Source organism: Cyanistes caeruleus, chromosome 6, assembly GCF_971803275.1.
Source record: "Cyanistes caeruleus chromosome 6, bCyaCae1.hap1.1, whole genome shotgun sequence".
NCBI lineage: Eukaryota > Metazoa > Chordata > Aves > Passeriformes > Paridae > Cyanistes > Cyanistes caeruleus.
This window is the reverse complement of record NC_141706.1, coordinates 29,365,816-29,383,269: the sequence shown is the minus strand read 5'-3', so window position 1 is coordinate 29,383,269 and position 17,454 is coordinate 29,365,816. Positions and strand designations below refer to the sequence as shown.

Below are 17,454 nucleotides of genomic sequence, written 5' to 3'. Positions count from 1 at the left end.
TGGACCTTGTAATGCAGCAGTCCCTAATCTAGGTTTGTCCAAGGGAAAAGAATGGATTGAGAGCAGCCTCTAGGAGAAAAACCATGGGGTTTGGTGGATGAGAAGCTCCTCATGAGCCAGAAATGAACACTCACAGCCCAGAAAGCCAACCATGTCCTGGGCTGCACCAAAAGCAGCCTGGCCAGCAGGGTAAGGGAGAGAATTCTCTCCCTTGTCTCTGCTCTCATGAGATACCACCTGAGCACTATGCCCAGCTCTGTGGTCCCCAGCAAAACAAGAATATGGACCTGTTGGGGTGGGTTCAAATGAGGGTCCCAAAAATGAAGAGGACTGAAGCATCTCTGCTATGAAGACTAGCAGAGAGATTGGGGATTCTTCATCCTGGAGAAGACTTCAGGAAAGCCATGCAGAAACCTTCCAGTACCTAAAGTTGGCCTGCAAGGATAGGGAGGGATTGCTTACTGGGGAGTCTAAGGATAGCACAGGAGATAATGGTATTAAACTGAAAAGGAGTAGGTTTAGGTTAGATATTAGAAAGAAATTCTTTACTGTGAGGGTGGTGAGACACTGAAAAAGACGGGAACTAAAGGATCTTTAAGGTTCCTTCCAACCCAAACCATTCTATCATTCCATGAGGAATGCTGGAAGTGAAGTGGACATCTCATCCTGACTGTAGATCTTGGTGTATAACTTCTGTTTGCAGCATCCCTTTGGCATGGGCCGGGATGAATGTGATCCAAAGGGTTATTTCCTCTCACAGGCAGAAGCCAGCCCACTTTGGCCTGACCAGATGCTCACTATTTGCAGGCTTAGTGCCAGTTGTCTGATGCCTTCTAATAATGACAGACTGGATACTGTTATCTCAGTTTTACTATTTTATTCAACTATATCAAGCAAACAGCTATTTCAAAACTTTTTGTTTCCTGAACTAAACCAAGAACTCTTGTGGTGTGATTGGATGTAAGGCAAATACAGTGTTCCACAAATAGGCCTTTTATGCTACAGATCTCCCCAAAACCCAAACATACATATTTAATTTCCTTCTTTGACACTCTGGTGGAATACTCTTTCCTCTACACTTCTTCCACTGCTTTCTCAAAACTACATTTCGCCTGGATATAAGATATATTTTTAAAAAGCTTTTCAAAGTTCTTAGCTTCCCAAAGCCCTAGTGGAAGTGATGGAAACTGTTTTTAATGAGTCCTGAAGGCAGCCTAGAGGCTGCACTGTCTGAAACATCACATTTTTAACAGAACTTACTTCCTTAGTACAGCTGTGATCTCTCTCTCCATCTTAAACCTTCCTCACCTATACTCAAGCACTCCCTCTCTCTCCCCACCTTAATCTACCTTCATAGTGCCATCACTTTCAGTTGCAAAACAATAGTTACTAATTTAGCCTGATAGCTATAATTTTGTATTGAACAGCCTATTATAATGGTTTTATGTCAGACTGGCAGCATTTCTAGCCTTTCATTGTGAGATTTACTGGAAAAATCCTAAAAAACTTAGGAAGAGATTATTTTGGGGGTTTATCAGTCATTAAGTATAGTTCAGGTACTGTGAGCATAGAGGAAAAATAAGAAGAAAGCAGGGCCAAGTGCAAAGTGTTGCTATAACTGATTATACACAGAACTTTGTAGAAGCAAAACTAAAACACACTACATTATTTTCAGACAAAAGTATTTGGTTTAAAATAATTTCTTAAATCTCTTTCTACAAAACTGAAAGTCTAGAGGATAAATTTTACCTTATGCTTCCGTCAGGTGACTGATATTCACACAGAAAGAGAATGAATAGATGACTGACTATCTCCACTTCAGACATTTTTGTATTTCTAAACTATCATTAAAATGTCACAATCCCACTGCAGTCCTGCTCACTTCAGGATTTTCTCTCTTATCACAGCAGTCAGTTGGTTTGGGCTCTTTGCTTTTCTTGCCATTGTGCACAATTTTATACCACCATCAGAGGAGGATAATGATGGCACGTCACAGAAAGTTTCTGTGTTTTCAGCTGCATATGTTGGGGCATAGCTGAACCTGTTGATGATTTAAATTATTACTGTAACTTTCTGAGGTTTCAAAATGCTTCCTGCTCTTCCTCCAATAATTACAGGCTATGGCAAATCAGTTCACTTTCTCTGAGTGGGCCAGAGAAAGCATATTGACAGGAAAATGCAAGATAGAAAGGACAGGTGAATTTCTGTTAAATGTTCACGCCCCAGTAGTCAGAGAAGTCACTGCCCAAATTCTAAATTGAAATTCATCATCAAAGTTGGTATTAATAAGTCATATATCAGTCTCTGGCAGAGGCCAGAAGCTTAACAGATCTTGGAGAACAAACCTATTTCATGCTCCTACAGGTGGTCGCTCCAGATCAGTGCAAAAGCTGAGTAAGACTGATGTGGTGATTTCACATCCCAAGGGCCAAAGAGAATCTGGGGGAGATCTGGGCAGGCATATTCAGTGAAACTGAGTGCACCAATCTGAGATTCAAGTAGGAGAATCCAGAATAATTTTAGAGAACTGGGAGATACTCGGTCAAAATTTCCTTATGCTGCTATCTTGCCTGGGAACTCAGAAGGCATTGGACACATTCTCAACACCAAGGTGGCAGGGACCATTCAGAAGACTTCAGTACTTATTTCAAAATTTGTAGATGCTGTTTTGATTTGATGAGGCAGGAATCTCCCAGATGCTTCTCTGCCCTTTGGAGGAAATGGGAAGTCCATGTGATATCATACAGACCTCCTGTTCCCAAGCAGGGAAGGGCTGGCAGATGTGGTGGTTGGGACCTGTCTGAGGTACAGTGACCATGAGATAAAAGAGTTTTCAATATTTGGTGAAACAAGGAGGGGCATCAACAAAACTCCTACACTGGACTTCTGGAGAACTCATCACCAATTCTGTAATGATAAATTAATCACCAGTTCTGTTATGTTAATGATGTGGAGGTTTACTTTCATTTATGTTTTATTCCCAATTCCAAGCTCTAACTGATCTCTCACAAAACCTTTGGATACCTTGTTAGATGAAAACCACCTCTGTTTGCTATCTGCTGCAAAGCTCTGCATTGTCAATTGGATTACTCTTGGAGTTGTGGTTAATGGAAAGAACCCTCTGTTCCTCTACAGCAGTCACTGTGCACAGCTTAGGCTGTGACACCTCCACGATGTATGCCTGTCGTATGAAGGTGAAGTGACCTCTAGCAAGTTGACATTTGTTTCCTGTAAGCTGATTACTGAAACCCTGATTACTCAAAAAGCCCTTTTAATTTTTCCGTACTTGTCAAACACTCCTCTCACATCAAATGAGTTTATTTACTTCCACCAAGGACTTAAGCCCCAGCTCTACAAGGATCTGGTTCAACAAATTCTTTTACAAGCATTATTTATACAAGAGGTCTGATATAAATGCATGCATTACAGTGGACGCCATCCCCTTTCCTTTTCCTCCACCATGTAGCAATTTAACAAAATGGTACTGATCAACCTCATTGTGTACATTTTTTTCTTCTTCATGCTCACTCAGAAATATGGGGCCATTTAATTTTTTCTGCAAATATTTATGGAAACATTTTCTTCCTTAATTAAGCTATTATTTTATTTTGAGAGGATGACATCACAATAAAAGATCATAATAAAATGTTAAAGTTGCCAACTAATATTGAAAGAATGAAAATTATATCTCATCATTAACAGTTTTTGGCTTATCACTCGTTTTGGGGCATGCATACTGAAAACAGACCAGTAAGTTTCAGTTCTGCTTAAGACTTTTTTGCATTAGAATAAGATAACTTTGAATAGGCTGCAAGCACAGCAGAAAATGATATTCACATTAGATTCTCCATGGAATTACAGAGTAAGAGTTAGTTCTCAAAGACTGCTCCAAATATTTTGGATTTTACAGAACCAAAGAATCGGTGTTCTACCAGAAAATTGAGGTTTAAATTATCATCAAATAGTGCAGCCAGCTGCCTGTAGCTATTTTTTTAATGTACCCAAAGAAAAGAAAACAGCAAAGGTAAAGTGAAAGATATTATAAAAGTCTCATTGATTTCTTGTATGTGTCTGAATAATGAGATTGAGTCTGTACATAAGAAGTTTCTGTTTCTTTAGATGCTACTGAGTACAAGCCTGTACCTCTTTCAGAATAATCTCTGCCTTAATCCATGTTGGTATTAATTATACTTTTAATCTGGTTTGCAGATGTTAAACCTTGGGTGTCAACTTGGCTGTTTAGTAGGGGTTTATCCAGACAGGTTAACCAAGGGGCAATAACACCTGTGTGTTTTCAGCTGTTACAAATGGCTCATTAAATGTTGTAATACATTTCTGATCTTAAGAAAAAGGTGGGACAGAGACTGGTGTTACAGATATAGATCTAGGGCTGACTGTATCAGGGGTTGCCTGGAGCAGCATCTCTTCACTTAGATCTGCCAACTCATCTTTGCTTGCTGTGAAGGAAAAATAATGGAGCACTGCTGATAAAAGAAATCTTTAATTTCTCTGTTAATTTTGTACATCTTCTCACTTTCTGCCCTGCCTGTCCTGCAGCTAGCCTTGACATCTTTGTTACTGAGTTGCTTCCCGGCACAAGGAGAGCACCACAGAAGCTGTTTTGAATCACCTCCGTTCAAGGATAGTCACTCAGGTGCCCAAGGAATCCAGAGAGCCAAAGTAGCTTAAAAGAATCTGTGTAGTTAGTCAGCAATTAAACTCCCTGGTACTCAAAAACTTCTGCTTGTGAAAATAAAAAATCCTCTCACAACAGAAATATTTAAACAGGTTTGACTGTACAGGGCTTTATGTGATCTTAGAAAAAGTAACAATCTCACTTAGGCGTTTAAACCAGTGATGGAAGTGCTGAACAACTCTTCCTTCACATTTTTTTTTTCCTGCTAAGAATATGTGTTTGCCCTCCCATAGGCTACTGGAAGGGTGAGATGACTTACCTGACCCATCTTATGAACTATATTTTCAAAAGCACATTTCATAAATTAATTCTTCATTTCCTTTCATAGAACAGAGTCATCACATACTGGACTAGGAGCTTTGTTGATATTGAGAATCAAATGTAAGATTTACTTAACACAGGCAAACAGCAAATGCAAAGGATCTGCTGCTGACAGGTTAATTTTCAGCACAGGCAGAAATACAGACCTGAGTGTCCTCAAAAACAGTTACTTGTATATTCCCTGAGATCTCCTTTGCTGTGGCAGAAAATACCTCAAATTTAAAAATGGATTAGTTAGAACTGGTTCCAGTAAGGGTGTTTGAAGTGAATCTATCAAGCCAGCAAGAGTTCCAGATTTGCTCACATTGTAGAAACTTTTCTGTTTACTAGCATCTAAAATTGTACATCTGATCCTGAAGCTACAGGGACAAGAATTTTCTGTAGAATATAAATAAGGGAGGAAATATGGATTTCTTGTGTAGGGTGATAAACAGATCAATACTACATGAAAGAAATATCGATGGGTATGAAACTTATGTAGTGAAGCATGCTCCTTTTATAATTTCAAAATTAACAGAATTTTACACTGGAACTTACACAGTTTGGTTTTTTTTTTAGCATAAGCTGGAATTGTGCAAGGATGGTTGGAAGAAAGCAGAGATTTGGAGCACAATGTCAGCACTTTAGGAAAGAATTTAAGGTGGGCATTTTACTAATAGAAGAGTGAGTGATTATCCCAGTAGCTCAGAGAAAGAAGTATCTGCTGTCATATAAAGTAACCATCCAGGAGAAGAAAAATGTAACCAAATGAGAAGCAGTATTTCGTTCCACTTGGAAGGAACATTTAGATAAGATACAGGGCAATTCAATATGATACACATAATTGCTTCTGAAGAGAATAAACAAAGAACTGATCTATAGTAATGAATACCTGCACAAATCAAAGCAAAATTTGGGGAGGTTGGGGTGTGCGAGCTAGTGGGAGGAGGAGGAGCTTTATTTTGAGTATGACAAAGAAAAGTATGGTTAATTAAATTGTATTCAAAAGTCATGAAGTTGTCAAAGCTACTGAATGCTGACTTCTGAGATAAAAATCAAAGTTTGCAATGCAGGAAAACTGGAAAGTTCTGAGGACTGACAGTGAATAACAACTCTTAGGCAGACTTTTAGACATGCAGTAAAATCTGCCAGTTCCAGCACAGGCTTTCCTTGTAGAGGTAACCTAATAATAATGAGAAAGCTGAGAGAAATGCCACTGAAAGAAAACTAGACATGACAATATAAAATTCAGATTTACTACTATGTAGATCTGCAAGATGAAGGAAGATTTTCCTTTGCAAGAGGCTTCCAAATACTAAATGTGAACATAAAAATGAAAAAAAAGAAGAGGCAAAAATCTTATCTGGCAAATACGCCAAACCTTTACTAAAACACAGAGTTAGGATGAGTTTTTCCAAGAGGTACAGAATAAGTAGGGTAAGTCTAATTTCTCACAGATCTGTATGATTTGTACCCCTAAATGCTATCTATCTCTTCTCCCAGCAACAAGCCTAGATGTCCCCAAGGTCTGTGTCTGTTCAGGGGCTGGCTGACTTTGAGCCATTTGCTGACAAACAGAATGCACAACGGTTCAGTTCTCCTGCCTCTCCCTTGGGTTTCACCTGCCTAGCACAAAACACATAGAAAGGTAATTATCCTTAATACCTCCACCATATTTTAACATGTAGATGATACCAGAGTCCCACCTTATGTAGTAATTGACGGGAGATGGGTTAAAAGGCAAAGAAACAGCTTAGGGAAGGAGTTGGAAAAAAATCTCGGATCATCATAAATATTGTAATGTCAGCTATTGTTCCTGTTGTTAATTGAGAATGTCAAGGATTATTAGGTGCCCAGGGAATAAGAATTGATTCCTCAGATTCCTGACTGTAGGAAAAACCCAACAACCCACTTTGCAAATTCCTGAGATTCTTGGAACAGATTGTAGGAACAGCAGTGAAAATGCTTACTATATAACTGCGTAGCGATATGAAAAGCTATAAGTGCCAATGGCTTGTGTTTGTCTTTTTGCATGCCTGCCAAAGATCATTTTTCATTTCAAGGACATTACTGAAAAATGTTGACTATGAATCTTAAGTCCCTACAGGTATTGCTCGGAGGAACAGGCAGAGTAGGAAAGAAGTTTAACAGAATCAGTTAATGCCTTGGCTGTTACTCCTACAGAAATTTAAGGAATTTTGTAGTGGGATGCATGAATCATCTTATCACCCTTTCATAACATTGCCAGACTGACCAAGAACTTGTTCCAATAAATAGATTTTATGTTGCTTAACTTTCAGTTATGTTGTGGGCCGTTTCAACTTAAATGAATTTTCAGGATGTCAAATATCATGTTAATAAATTACAGTTCTTCTGCCCACAAATCAGTAAGTGTGAATCTTTTACAGCTGATTCAGTTTCTTGTTTTATTTAACTGAAGAATTTTTTTCTATTTCTCCTGAGCTCCCCCCTCAAAAAAAATAAAAATTCAGGATATACCTGTGAACATAAAGAAGTTCATAGCTAGTTAACATTGTACAGTGGAGACACATTGGTATTAAAATCTTCAGCAGCCAGTAGTAGTTTGCATTAATGAAGGACCCTGATACCTGGGTTGATAAAGGACTGGTCCCAGGCAGATTTTGTTGTGGTGATGTATGTATTTTTGGATGTCTTGCCATATATCACAGAGCTAAGCTTTGTATTTCAGGAGCTGGATTTTGACGTTGCAATTGCACAGGTGTTAGTAAATCATTGCCTGTCTTCTCCAGAGAGACACACAGATGACAGGCACCATGGGATGAGGAAAAGACTACTCTGTGTTACATGTAGTGAATGCAAACTGCTTTGAAAACTGCTTGAGTGATGCAGGTACTTTTCTTTCCCATGTTTAACAAAGAACGGTTAATCTGTAAATAAAATATCATGAGATGTTAAAATCTAGACTCATAGAATCACTGAGCTTGGAAAAGACCTCCAAGAATCTCAAGTCCAATCTTTGAATGAACACCACCATGCCCACTAGTCCATATCTCAAAGTGCCACATTCACTCATTTTTTGAACACTTCTAGGGATGGTGATTCCACTGCTTCCCTGGGGAGCGTGTTCCAATGCTTAACTGCTCTAAACCTCTAAACGCTCTAACCTCTAAAGTGAGGAATCTTTTCTCTTTTCCCTGAACCTCCCTTGGCAAAACTTGAGGCCATTTCCTCTTGTTCTGTTGCTGGTTGTCTGAGATAAGACACCAATCCCAACCTGGCTAAAACCTCCTTTCAGGTTGGAGAGAGCAGTGAGGTCCCTTCAGAGCCTCCTTTTCTCCAGGCTAAAGAACCCGAGCTCCCTCAGCCAGTCCTCAGAAGGATTTTGTTCCAGACCTCCATTGTCCTTCTCTGGACCTGCTCCAGCACCTCAATGTCCTTCTTGTAGTGAGGACCCCAAAACTGAACATAGGATTTGAGGTGTGGCCTCACTAGTGCTGAGTACAGGGGGACAATCACTGCCCTGGTCCTGCTGCCATTATTCCTCCTGGTCTTCTTGGCCACTTGCTCACTGCTGGATCATGTTTAGCTGCTGTTGACCAGCACCCCCAGGTCCTTTTCTGCTGGGCAGCTTTCCAGCCACTCTTCCCCCAGCCTGTAGCACTGCACATGTTTGTTGTGATGCAAGGGCAGGGGATATTCACTTTGTTGAACCTCATGCAATTGGCCTTGGCCCAGCTTCTCCAGATCCCTCTGCAGAACCTTCCTGCCCTCCAGCAGGTCAACACTCCCATCTGACTTGTAGTCTGCAAAAAATAATAAAATCAGCAATTAGAGGAGGGTACCTATGCACCCTATAAAAAAAAGTTAAAAGGTCATTTGGAGCTTCCTGAGTCTGCAAAGGATACCCATCTGACGTGACACAGCTAAGCCTGGCTGTGAGAGAGAATCCCCTCACAAATGAAGGCCACTGTGTTGCTCAGAGCCTGAAAACAGGATTCCCCATGCTTGGAAAATACATAGTTAAAAATCCTCCAACAGTAAATATCAAATACTGGTAAAGAGTTACTAATGTGTATATTTTCACTGGAACAGCTCAGTCCAGAGCGGTGGTGGTGAGAGATGAGGGTGGCAGGGTGCTACTCACATAAGAGTACCACAGCTAACATAGTACAAACCCTTGCTATGTACTCATATGAGACCAAGCCATGCCAATCTGTTTATGGCACTTCCTCACAGTGACCTTTTATCTTCCTCACAGCTCTCCAAATTTGTTGAGCTTCTGTCACTGTTGGACACAAAATGAGTCACACGGACACAGCTCGAGGTGTGGTGAAAGAGAATAGTTTATTTGTTCTTTCAGTATTTATAGGTTTCTGACCACGACCAGGGGTTGGATAGTCAGGTTAACACCTTCCCAACTGCACTGGCCGTGAGAGACGTCCATCAAAAGGCATATCTTTAATGGAATGTATAAACACCTATGTTTATAGTTACTTTCCTGGGAAAGTGGCTAGAACTTGTAAAAGACAATATTGAAGGCCTGATTCTCAGGGTGACAAGCTTCTGCTGTGCTGATCCCACATTCTCTTATCTCACTTGGCACAGTGATTCACAATGTGCTGACAACTCAAACCATTTTAGCCTCTCCTCTCCCCATTGTCTGCTTAATGTCCATGGTGCACCTGGTGTGCCCTGTTCCGCTTACTTGCTACCACTGTGGTGGGGATTCATCCTCCTCAGGCTCATCTGTAGGGCTGGCTGGGGTGGGAGTGAGGGAGGGGAGTGAAGATGCTCCCTCTTGGTGGTGTGGCATTGTGAGGGAAGGAAGAGGCATGAATGAAGAGGAATGAGACAGAAGAACCAACTCCCTTTTACTGTAGGAGAGAGAGGGAAGCACTCCCGCGAACAACATGGCAGTTTCTGCTCCCCTTCTCTTACTACTTTCTCAGGAAATTCTCCTCAGACAAATGGGGAGCAGGGAGGTGGGGCAGGGCTGGAGCAAGGCAAGATCCCCACAGAAATAGCAAGAGCTCTGTCTTGTTCATGGATGCATCTGGTGAAGTTGGTGTGTGCACACTGTGCCCCTTCTCTCAGGAGGCTGGGATGGCAGGAGGGGAGAAGTCACCTCCTGGACCCTCCATGCAGCTCCCTGCCTCATGTACCCTCCTGACCCCTGCCCTTCCCAGCAGATCTGAAATCTTTTCCTCTGCAAAGATCACAGACAAAGAGAGGGATGGACATAATTAAAGCAGACATAATTTTACTGCTGTTTCACCCCTCTCTGCAATGTTCCTGGAGCACCTGTCTCTGAGGAAAGCCTGAGACCAGACACGCCCGGCCACACTCCTGCCTTTGCAGGAGTATTTGCAGGTTACTTCTGGGAACAAGGATTTTTGCTTCAGAAATTCTGAGAACATTACTTATCATTGCTAGCCATGAGACAAGTGACCAAAATAGTGTCCTTGCTCCTGCAGCTCTTGTAGCAGGCGAGCTGGTCTGGCTGAAACAGGTCCCCTTCTCAGCTGCTGCTGAGTGCACTGGGTCAGTGTTAAATGAGCTCTGTTAATTCAGTGTTGCAAGCACCTCTCCCCAGCTATGAAGAAAATAGAAGTGTGCTATAATAAGTTCTGCAAAGAAAGAAGTTCTCTGAATGGGCAAGAGTGGGTAGAGATTTTGGACTTGATTGGGTTATTGCAAGTCTGTGAATAAAATGAGGCTCAGTGAGAGAGTAGTTCCAAATAATGTGAGTTTAGGAGAGGTAGTTACTTCTTATTAAATGAGTTTCTGTAAAAAAAATAATTGTCATCTGTTTTCTGCTGCTTTCCTACTGAGAGGGAAATGCGGTAGTGTTATGGTACAAAGTGAAAAAAAATGTTTCCTGACTGAGTGGAAGGTTTGTTTGCCAGGTCTGTGCAGCTGATTGGTGCAGACAAGCAAAAAACATGCTTAGCACTGTGTTGGCAAAAACCAGGCAGTTGATGATTTACAACACAGATCCCGCCTGTCAGCACAATTTACTTTGCTTGTAACTTCATCCCTAATATTTCTTTCCTGGGGACTCCTTACCCCACCTTATGGAGATGTGCACCCACTTGGCACAGCCTCATAAGGACATGGATGTGCGTGCTGGTCACGTGAATGGGTTGTGTCTGGATTGTGTTCCATGTGCTGTAGATATCCATGCTGTGGGAAGGCTGGCTTTTAGCCAAGGATGTGGGAGCTTTGTATTGATGCCCATTGGTAGAGGCTAGTAATTTCACTATCTGTTCCAGCAATGAAACACTTAAGGCATCTTCTGTCTGTATGTGTAGTATAAGTCTACATTTGTCTTTGGGTTTCAGCTTTCCTTTTAATCGAGCTGCAGGCACATATTTAGTTATTTGTGGGGGAGAAGGGGAAATCAAAGGTGACTGGACAAGCTGGTAGCTAAAATTGTCCCTTCTGTGCTATTGGCTGTAAAAATTAGTGTGTCTCCACTATTGCACTGCTTGGGCACAAAATGTCCCTCCAAAGATGACAAACAAGTAGATTATGACCTCATTTAAGCCTACGCTGATGAACATTCATGTCTTACACATATGACAATTTAGTCCAATTTTTAGAATTATTTCAGAAAATGCAAAGTGTGTGAGCACTGTGGAGAGTGAATTGCTTTCTTGCTTCTGAAACTACTTACATGAAATGACAGGTGAGGTTCTCTGAGGGGGGCAAATTTAGCCTCCTGTACTTCCTGCTGTGACTAGAAGCCTGCAATCTCAATTATTTTATTCCTGTATTGTTGATTGCAATGAGCTTGCTCTGTGTGGGCACAGGAAGACTTTATCTTCTGTGCTGGTTTAGGTTGGGATAGAGTTAATTTTCTTCCCAGTAGCTGGTATGGGACTGTGTTTGTATTTGTGCTAAACACAGGGTTGATAGCAGGGGTGGCTTCATTACTGCTGAGCAGCGCTCACACAGAGCCAAGGCCTTTCCTGCTCCTTGCCCCAGTGAGGAGGGCAGGGGTGCATGAGTTAGATGGGAGGGAACACAGCCAGGACAGCTGAGCCCAGCTGACCCAAGGGATATCCCACACCGTATGGCAACGTGCTCAGCACATGAAAGTGGGTGAAGAGGAAGAAAGCCAGGGATGCTTGGAGCCATGGCATTTTGTCCTCCTGAGTAACTGTTATATCCATCTTTATGTGTGCTGGAGCCCTGCTTTGCTGGAGATGGCTGAACACCTGGCTGGATGGGAAGCATTGAATGAATTCCTTATTTGACTTTGCTTGTGTGCACAGCTCTTGCTTTACCTATTGAACTGTCTTTATCTCAACCTACCAGTTTTCTCACTTCTGCTGTGATTCTGTCTCCCATCCCACTGAGGTGGGTGTGTGTGAACAAGTGGCAGTGTGGGGAATGGTTCCTGGCTGGGGTTAAACGGCACACTTCCATAGATGTAAATAAACTCTGTTTTGGGGCTGCTGTCCCCCACACTAAGCTCCCTGTATCCCTGTAGGAACAGGGAATTACTGTAATACTATATTGTCTCACCTTGGACATATTCTGCCTGCCAGCCTAGGTCAAGGGTTTTGGAGAAGATTTATCAAGCCAGGCTTATACTGATTGTGGAGACCTCTGACACATAAAGCATTTTTGTGGTTTCCTTTTCTACCCATCATTGTGGTCCCACCCAAAATAAACTGCAGCTGTCAGCAGATCCCAAGGATGTAAGAGTAACACTTGCCATCAATTCCAAGTTTCAGGATAGAAAAGTTTAGAGAAGCATGATACTTACCAAGATATCTGAGAGACACAGATTAATACACTGCCCTTGTTCTCAATTAGGACAAAAGTCTATCTGTGAGATTTTGAACCTGCCTGATGTCTCAAAGACTGCATGCCTCAAAGGCAGCATGTACAGTGGAAAGATTGCCCCTGGCACCCTTCTGATGCAGGGAATTAATGCACTGAAAATACACAGTATAATTTTGCAATGTATTTACTGTCCATTAGGTGAATCCAGCAACAGGAGTGAGATCGTTTCTTTCCCTGACATTTTCTCATATCCATGTGTCAGCAGCATGTCTTTTATCCATTTTGACAAAAATGGTGTCATTATTTGCCGAAATACATGAAATATGTTTCTTAAGGGTGGAAGACTAGCTGTCATGCATCCTTCTAACACCTGACTGTTGCATGACTAAAACCAAAAATATCCAGACATTTCTGCAAGAAAATAGCAATTTGAGCAAACCAGAGACCACGTGGACTGACACACATTTTTGGGAAATCTCTGCTGATGGAGTTTTGCATATATTGGGCATTTAAGCTTCCCATCACAGTACTGGATGAGTCCCTTGCCCTGACTTTTACAAGCTAAAGGACTTAGGAGGTACTTAGAAGAAGCAGCCTAGATTAGAAGGTAGAGCAGTCTAGAATTGCTAATCAAGTAAAAAAATCTCAAAGTATTTTATAGAAAATCCACATTAAATTCATATTTCCCATCCTTGCTTTCAAGGCTGTAAACAACTCTGCCCACACAACTTTCTGCCCACAAATTCACATGCTGTTTTTGCCAATATTGTCTCTCAACTGCTCCTTTTGTGTCTCTCCCACACAGAACTCTTTGCTGGGATTCCTCTCCACCTCCAGGCTCCCAACATCTTTGATAAATATCTCTGTATACATTGCACAATATTGTATTTTATATATTTATGTATTATCATGTGCATATATAAAATGTGATCTCCCTTTCAATTGTTCCTTAAATTGAAATCTTTCTCCAAAGGCAGAGGCTCCACTACTCCCTTCACTTTCTTTGTAATATATGGATTTATCCCTGAATGATAATTTCACATGTATTTTGTAACTCTGGAGAAAGGATTGCATTATTTTTTTCTAAACTGCCATGTATGCTTAACGTGACATGTGCAGGATAAGGCGTAATAACAGATGCAAGTGAGCTGCCCACAGTCCCTGAACTTGGAAGAACAACTAGGAGTAGCCTGGAGCTAAAAAAAAACTGCTTAGGCGACCTGTCAGAGAAAGTCCTTAACAGATGTACGTATGTATATAGCATTTTGGTCATACAGACAATACGATGGCAAGTGCTCCAGGAGGAATTTATAGAATAAGAAACTTGAGTGAAAGAATCTGCGGAGTGCTTTGCCAGTGACATACTGGTGATGCCAGTCCTGATGGGGCATGCTGGCAGGGAGGCTACCAAGGTGTAATCTGTGTGATATTTCCCCACATACACATCTTGTATGAAACTGAAAGGGCTGCTGCCTGCTCATTAGGTATAGATGTACAAAACACGTCCGCAGTGAGAGACTTCTCCAGGGTCAGGCTGTTTGGGTACAAGCAGTTTATTATTTAGGTGGAGGGAGGAAGGGATCCATTTACGCTGCCAGCCCCAGCGTAAACGTGGTCAGAGAGGGAGAGAGAGAGTGGAGAGAGGAGTCGGGGAGCATGGGGGAAGAAGGTAGGAGAGAGTAAGAGACAAGCAGGTAAGAGCAGGGAATAAGAGTAGTAAGTAAGGGAGGGTGGGTTAAGAGAGGCTAAGAGAAGAGCGGGTAAGAGAGTGCAAGAAGTTAAGTAAGAGAGTAAGAGTAAGAGTAAGAGAAGTAAAGAGATTAAGAGAGCGAAGCTCTTGTTAAAATACAATATATCTTATTCTATAGTGAATAGTCTAATTCCCAGTAACCAACCAGTACATGACACACATTCTATAGAATTTACATATAGCCTATAAGAACTACTACATTACCATACAGTGTTACATTTTAAACTCTAAAAGCTACTTTTCAAATTCTTGCTGCTTGACCTTTGGATTCACTGTCAGCAGAAGGGTATTGTTCAATCAACAGGGATTCTCCTTCAGCTGGCTAGGCTATTGTTCTTTGGTTATATAGTAACTAGCACTCAGTATCCTATTGCTCAAAGCTAGTTTTCAATTCTACTTCAATCCTAGGCTTCATATTTTCAGAATCTTTTGCTAAACAATCATATTCATAAGGTTTCCCTGTTTCATCTTCCCCAACAATTAGGGTTGGTTTTTTTTCTATTGTATGGAAGCAAAGTGATCTGCAGTTTCCCGCTGCAAGACCAATTGGTTGTACAATTCTATCTGAACACATTCACCTGATGCTAGAATAACGAACCAGCTGATCAAGAGATTATAACTAAAAGGTACCTGCTCTCACTAATCTTTTCCTCTTCTAGTTTGGTAACACTTAAAATATGATCCTTACTCTTTTTAACCTCTACAGTTATTTTGTCTTTATGACACAAAAATGCCATTGCTTTTTAATTTGTGTGAACCTCTCAATGGTAGTGATGACAGTAAAGTCAGAAGTTAGAGAAGGGGACTGAGAAACCAGTGAAATAGCTGAAATGTTCTGATCTTGCCACATGAAGTTCACTGGAAGCTAGGCTGATAGTTTCCCTTAAATGGCATTGAGAAATGCTAGAAATGCTTTGTGTTAGAGAGGATGTTGTGGGTTTGGCTTTTGCAGAACCATAATTGCTTTTATTTTTTTTATTTTTTTTTTGTGAAATGAAAACCATGTGAAAATTTGAGGCTGTGTTCCTTTGCATCAGTGCCCTCAAATTTTTTTGTAGACTATTTTAAAATTACGGTTTGGTTTTGGTCCCTTTAACTAACATTTTTTCCCCTGCCATCATGCTTTGCTATGGTATCACCAGGAGATCTGTTCATATGCAGTCATTGTTTTGATGTCAATTTTCAATAAAAAATAATCCTAGAGTGGCAAAGCTAAGCAGAATGAAAAAGTGTAAGATTAAACTAACAAATTATTTTTCCAGAATATGAATCTCCTTGTGCTGTCCCTATTTACCCTTAGGATCTCTTCCTTTTAAATTATGTGTGAAGTATGTTCTGACTCTGTGGGGAAAAATGTGTATCCCTGTACAGCTGCAGTGAGTCACTGTCAAGAAAAATGCATGGGTCTCCTAAAAACATGGCATCTATTTCTGTATAGGGTAGAGAAATCAGAAGGAGCTGAAAATGTTAATGTGAGAAAGTGCATCGTGGAAGGTGTGTCCTCCTCTTTGGGAAATTAGAGGGAATTCTGGTGACATGATCCTCTGCAGTGTTTGCAGAGGGTGTTAGGCAGCAGTGCATGCTGCGTTTCTGGCACAGGGCGGTTCCTGGAGCAATGCAGGGTGCTGCAGCCTGGGCCCATCCACACAGAGGTGCACATTGCAGCAGCTCTGCTGTGTCAAAGGCAAAGGCTTGGCTGTGTGTCTGTTGGTCCTCTGCCTCCTGCAATCAAGTGGGATGTTTCATGTTCTGCTGTGGGTTAGAAGAGTTTCACTTAAGAAGCTGTCACGCATAACAGAGGCAGTAAGACAGGAAATGTAAAAGATAGGTGTCTAACAGCAGTCAAGCTGCTAAACTGGCATGTTGGGAAGGTTGGTTCCCTTACATGTGCCAAAAAGATTAATAGATAATCCTTCAAAGTACTAAACATTATTATTAAATTATCTGAAAGGGCTTAAATTTCCTGCAGAGCCAGGCAAAAGAAGAAAGGAAACCCACAATCCACCTCATCAGAACCATCAGGGGTATCATTTTCTGCAAGGGTAGTCAGAAGAGATTGAAATTTGACTTCTTCCTGGAGGTTTCTGCTGTCTCTTATTGTATAAATTTATCACCAACTGGCAGGTGGAAACAGTCTGGCAGAGCTGAGTTTCAGTTCTCTTACCAAGACTTTGTAAAGCTGATACTACAGGAGCCAGTACTAGTGTACTTCTTTCACTGTGGTGCTAAACAGAAAGCAGTCTGCCAAAGGATGCATGGCTTGTCAAACTCCTCTCAAATTAAAAAAGGCAAAATATACAGGTTCCCCTAAGAGCATGCCTTTTCTTTTTTGTCTTGTAATCAAGGACTGAAGAAAAATGAGGGGACTACCACAACAGTCATTAAGGAAAACTGTGAATAATTAGAGATCTTCTTGCCCATGATATGCTGAAACATTAAATGCCCCGAGGCTGGAAACCCCAGAGTTATAGCTAAACTGATGGAGTAATTAAAAGCATGTTGAGGGTGTTTACACACCAGAGTGGTATGTATAAAGACCTCAAAATTCCAGAACTATTTCCAGAGTGGAAGAGACATACAGGAGTCTCAATTAAGAAGAGTAATACTTGGGCTGGTGTCTTTCCTGATGAGCTCTGCTGTGCTGTAAGGAGCCTTCAAAGGGAAGCATGGTTTCTTATACCTAGGACTTAAAAACTTTAGTGGCCTGGAGGGATCAATTGGAAATGTACAATAGAGAACAATCTCACAGTAGCAGGAGGGTAGAATGCATCAGCTAATGACTGTTTTCTCCCTTTCTGAAATTGCAAACTGCCCACAAATTTTGGATGGGATTGTTAAACGATCCCTAATAGAGTGGTTGCCTCTGTAGCTAGTCAGTTTGCTCATTTAATCATGATAAAGGCATACAAAAATTAAATTCTCCATTACATGT

General features: G+C 41.2%; 1 long non-coding RNA gene across 2 annotated transcripts in view; it reads left to right on the top strand.

Annotated features, from left to right (window-relative positions):
* LOC111930154 (uncharacterized) overlaps window positions 1-17,454 on the top strand; it is an 82,309-nt gene that overhangs the window by 24,205 nt on the left and 40,650 nt on the right. The window contains exons 1-3 of one of the 2 annotated variants that reach the window (XR_002865052.2): window positions 4,535-4,654; window positions 5,576-5,657; window positions 6,500-6,644. The exons of the other annotated variant lie outside the window; for it this stretch is intronic. This is a non-coding gene — a long non-coding RNA (uncharacterized LOC111930154). Of the gene's footprint in view, window positions 1-4,534; window positions 4,655-5,575; window positions 5,658-6,499; window positions 6,645-17,454 lie in introns of those variants that run through there. 2 annotated transcript variants of the gene reach the window in all.